Source organism: Micropterus salmoides, unplaced genomic scaffold, assembly GCF_014851395.1.
Source record: "Micropterus salmoides isolate LMB-PRFRI ecotype aquatic unplaced genomic scaffold, ASM1485139v1 Ms_hic_scaffold_2307, whole genome shotgun sequence".
NCBI lineage: Eukaryota > Metazoa > Chordata > Actinopteri > Centrarchiformes > Centrarchidae > Micropterus > Micropterus salmoides.
The window spans coordinates 35,118-40,639 of record NW_024041493.1 but is presented as its reverse complement, the minus strand read 5'-3'; the positions used below and the strand labels follow the sequence as shown (position 1 = coordinate 40,639).

The 5,522-nt window shown below is 41.6% G+C and overlaps 1 pseudogene; it reads right to left on the bottom strand.

Moving 5' to 3' along the window:
• Positions 1–1,062: 1,062 nt before the first annotated feature.
• LOC119918599 lies at positions 1,063–4,947 on the bottom strand (annotated as a pseudogene).
• Positions 4,948–5,522: the final 575 nt, after the last annotated feature.

Here is a 5,522-nt window from a genome sequence, read left to right as displayed (position 1 = left end):
ATAAGTTCTCTAAAATACCATAAGCAAATGAGCGTGTGCAGATTGCATTCTCAGACAACCTACTGGTAATGGTGGTTTTATACAATCACAATCACTAATTTCACAAACTTATTATTAAATATTAAAATATTAAATCCCTCTCTGTCCAGCAGTTGTCCCCAGCTTTTCACAATCACCCAGTCACCTGGTCATCAGCTGCCTGCACATCAGCTCCATCCATCCATCCATCCATCCATCTTCATCGCTTATCTGGGATCGGGTCCGGGCACAGTGCTCCCTAGCCAAAGTATTCAGAATCAGTTTTCCTTGTTGATTTAGCTAATTGAATCCTGTTTCTGAAAGTAAACTGCCTTTTTGCCTAACTGTTCTGCCTATTCATCCCACTTTTGCTTTCACACATTCTCAGATTTATTCAGCGCAAGCTATCAGTTTCAAGACAAATGCAACATCAAACTTAGAATAAAACTTCAGTATTTAGTCAATTCTTTAGACTGGGCATCCTACACTGGAAAACACTGAAGTCATCTGCAGACACATTTTCAGTTATGTATCCTGTAGATGATCTAAATGATCTGAAAACCAAACTCAAAAAGTTGCATCTTCAAAACTAATTTATTTCAGGTTTAAAAGTAAATGATACCATTTCCAATACATAACCTCTCCTGCATTACATTTAGGGTATGTTGCTTATTGACAAAACAGAGAAAAGGATTCAAATCAAGTCTTAAAGAACGTTTTGATAGTGCTGTGTTGATGTTGTGAATAATTATCTCCACAGAACATCCACTGATACTGAAAAAAATTATGAAAATGATGGGGCTAATTGCCTTTTTACACTGTCTCTCAATTTTTTTCCCTCTGTTTTCTCTTCAGTTTGAGCTGCTGGATCGCCGGCTGTCTCTTCTGGACAAAGCTCCTTGGTAGGATCCATCACAGCAGGTGGAGGCATGTTCAGACACTTCACCTGAGCGCTGAACTCCTCCATCTCCTTCTGCTCCAACTGTCTCCTCCTGCTGAACAGGTACAAATGCAGCCGCTTCCCCGACTCCACGTTCATGCGCATCAGCATGCAGTCATGGCAAGATGTAGGACGAAGTCTGCGCTGATGTTGCTTTTAGGCGTCCCATCATAGGTGAAGCTGCTGCCTTCCAGGGAGATGTTGTAGGAACTGTACAGGCACTTGTTATCTAAACGGATGCTGCGAGTGTAGGAAATGTTGGTGTCACTGGTGTTGCTGGAGAAGTTTATAGTGGCACTGTCTCTTTGTTTGAAACGCTCCAGGTATGGTAGATGGCTCAGACTGCCTGCAACCAAAGCCCATCTTCCCTCCAAATGACCAAGATTCAGTTGATCCAAAGGCCGGACCAAGTGCTCACATGCCAGAGGAGCTGAGTGGCTCACAGACATCAGGCAGAGAATGGTTGCAAATAAGGTAAACATGTCTCTGGATGTCTATTGTCTTGCTGTTGGGATTTTGTCTCAGTTGCTCTGCCGTGTCTAAGTGAAAATGTGTCCAGTAAAGAGGCGTTGAAGGTTTTATAGTTGTTTCAGAAGCCTCCAGTTTCACAATATTGAAAATACCACAACAGATAGTCCCTTATCCACCTGTGGATTTTGTGATTGTGAAATGAAATAAAATTTTGAGTTTACTGTGGAGTTTTATTTGTTGGCTCTCTCTTACCTGTGGCAACGTTGTGGGTACACTGGGAGAAAACCATGAAATGCATTGCTTTGCCCTTTTACTTGTCCTGGATTAAATTTTGTGAAATTAGTACCTGTGTTGAATACTAGTAGTTGAATAAACTGAATTAATATTAACTATAGGTGATGTGTGTATGCTAGCTGCACACTTTTTCTTATGGTATTTTAGTGAACTAATCGCAGTCTTAGGATTAAAAACAATATTTTGTTAGGCATATTGCAACTAATTTGTTGTATATAACTGCTTCAAACTGAATAAAATTTGAATTGATGACTTGTCAGCTCAAATTTACTTTCCTGATTTGAAATTATTTTTTCTTTCTTCACATTGAGCCGTCTGAGAAAGTGCTCTGAGAATGAAGGACTTCCTTGAATGAGAATCATCTATATAATAAAATAATACAAATGTTTATATTGTACATGCATAGAGGCAGTGGTAGCAATGTTTACTCTCTGTTGTACTGCATGCCCAAATACTTAGTTGGATCAGAAACCCATTTTGCAACACTGTTGATGCCAGAGGACAGAGTCCACCTGTCGATTATGTGATTGTGAAAGTTATAAAGTCCAATTAATATAGATATAATAACAATCTGTACATAGTACACATGCAATATGTAAACTGTATATTTTTGTATATTTTTGTTGTGTGTGTGTGTTTGTGTTAACAAGCAAAACAAGAGATAAACACCATGAGACAGATGGAGGACAAGATAATTTGCTGTTGTCTCCCTAAACAATAAGGGCTAGGCTATGCAACTTAGTGTATATCCATATACAAATACACATGGACATACATGTTAGTATGAACACTGTACACTGTACATATATACCCACACCATTAAGAAAAGGTATAATTAAAAAGTTTAAATACCCCCACCACTTCAGACTAAATTTCCAAAATCCAAAGTTTTCTTTGTTCTGAATTAATAATTTCCAACCATAAAAATAACCATTGTCTCTGAGACAACAAATGAGGCTCTTCCTGCAAACAGCAAGCTGCTTTCTTTGCCCAGTCTCAGACTGGTAAGCAGTGGTGGAAGAAGTACTCAGATCATTCAGTAATTCCAGTACAACAGTGTCAACATTATCTGTTACAGGTAAAAGTTCTCCATTCAAAATCCTTTTACTGTTTACCTGGTCAAGGTGGACCTAGTTTTAACTACTTTATATACAGTTTAGTCCAGTGAATAACAAGGTTAGGGTCAGGTCCCCAAGCAGTCACAAGATAAATTTGAGGAGTCATGATATGATTTATGGGGCAATGAGGAAAAACAACCATGTTGTTAACGCCCAGGTCAAAAAGAAATATACTTTTCTTGATGCACTTATCACAGTTTAACTATACTAAGTGTATATTAAATTTATTATTTTGGAACAACTTAAAGTATGTTAAGTATTCTTTTAGAAATACTTAAACTCAACTTTAAAAAAATTGCAATATATTTTAACATACTTAATTTAAAATGGAACAACTTGAACCTGGCAAGCTTTGTCTCACACTGCCCTCCCCCATCTTCTTCATGCCCTCCTTGAACACTCTGATGGCTCGCTCAGCACAGCCATTGGAGGACGGGTGGTACGGTGCGGTTGTACATGCTGTATGCCGTTCATATTAAGGAAGTCTTCAAACTCAGCACTGACCAGACTCGGCCCATTGTCACTGACAAGGATGGCAGGGATCCCGTGGGTGGCAAAAATACTCTTCAGCTTCTCCACAGTGGTTGCTGATGTTACAGACTGCATTGGGTGAGCCTCTATCCACTTAGAATAGGCATCAATAACTATGAGGAACATCTTCCCCTGCACAGGCCCGCAAAAATCCACATGTAGACGCATCCAGGGGCCACTCCCATGGATGTAGCGGTGCAGCTGCTGGGGTGGCTTGATGGGACTGACGTGCATGACATTTGCGCACTGCTGATTCCAAATCTGCATCCATGTTCAGCCACCAAATGTAGCTGCGAGCCAGTGCTTTCATCCTTGAGACCCCAGGATGTGCTTCATGCAGCTCCTTAATCATAGTCTTTCTGCCTGGTGGTGGTATTATCACCCTGCTCCCCCACAGGATACACCACTCCTTAACACTCAGCTTATGTTGTCGCCGCAGGTAAGGTTGCATGTCTGAGGCGGTGCACTCCAAGGGCCATGAGCCCTGCACCAGCCACTAGTGCACTCTAGACAGGTCCAGTCCCGGATCTGTTTCACTTGTAGTGGTGTGCCATTCATATACTTCATGAGCATCACCACTTCTCCCTCCCGTGATGCGGTGGTGGGCTGAGTTGGTAACGGGAGTTTGCTCAGTGCGTCTGCATTCCCATGTTTTGAGCCCTCATGGAAACCAATGTGTACTCATAAGCTGCCATGATCAATGCCCATCTTTGCATCTTTGCTGCAGCAAGGTGAGGGATGCCCTTGCCCAGGAGGCCCAATAGCGGTTTTTGATCTGTCTCAATGGTGCAGTGTTTACCAAACAATTACTGGTGGAATTTATTGATACTAAAAATGATGGCCAGTGACTCCTTCTCGAGCTGGGAATAGCCCCTTTCTGCTGGCAACAGTGACCTTGACATGTATCCAATTGGTCTGTCTGTGCCATCCGGATAACGATGGGACAACACCGCTCCAATGCCGTAAGATGATTCATCACATGAGAGAGAGAGTGCCTTTGTTTTGTCAAAATGGACCAACAGTTGTTCAGACTGCAGGCACTGTTTTGCTGCCCCATCTCCATGGAACTAGTTTTCTCAAGAGCTCGTGAAGCGGCTCCAGCACACTTGCAATAGCCTTGACTTTGTCAGCCACTGGATGAATCCCTTTGTGGTTGATTCTGTAACCCAGGTATACTACCTCGGACTCCATAAAGACGCATTTGTCTCTCCTCAGACACAGGCCTGTCGCTGAGAGCCTCTCTACCACCAAACCTAGGTTCTGCAAATGACTGGCATATCGTTCCCGGTCACCAGGATGTCGTCTTATGACCATTTGGGGGAGTCCTTGCAGGAGGTTGTCCATGGTGCGCCGGAATATCCCTGGAGCTGATGACACACTGTAAGGTAGTCTAGTGTACTGAAAAAGGCCACGATGTGTGTTGATGGTGGTGAACTTTTTGGATCCTTCATCCAGTGGTAGCTGCTGATAGGCCTGTGACATGTCCAATTTTGTGAATTTCTGCCCACCCCCCAGCACAGCCAACAAATCCTCTGTTTTTGGAATGGGGTAATTATCCAGTTTAGACACTGGATAATAACATTCACATTACAACACACACATTAGCTAAAAAATAAAATGTCATGCAGCAAATTGCTGGTTCATGCATGATAGAGTGATTGCTGTGTGTGCAGACGCCTGCTGCACGCGCGAGTTTGTGTTCCAATTCCATTAATTGCTGTGATCTTAATGAATGTTAAATTATTTTTGTACCCCTGCACAATGAAATGTTGTTTGTCTTTATATGTTGTATGTATATGCTGACGTTCTCAATAAAGTCAATAAAAAATTTTAAATTATTGCTGTGATCCGCCTGTGCACGCGCAACTTTCTGTTTAAATTCAAATTCTTTTGATGTGTGACGCTGTGCTTTGATGTGAATCAATACACATGATGACCGTCCTGACTATATAAAGTGTGCTGGTAACTAAATTAAACATTCAGTTTTCACTCTTGACAAGTGACTTCCAGACCACAGTCAGAAACCATAGCAAGGTAGACATTACTGAAAACATTAAGCAAGATACAGTTTCCACGACAATTACTTACTCTACACTTTACGTTAAGTTTCAAACAAATGGAAGAAAAGCAGAGCTTTGTGAACAGAACAT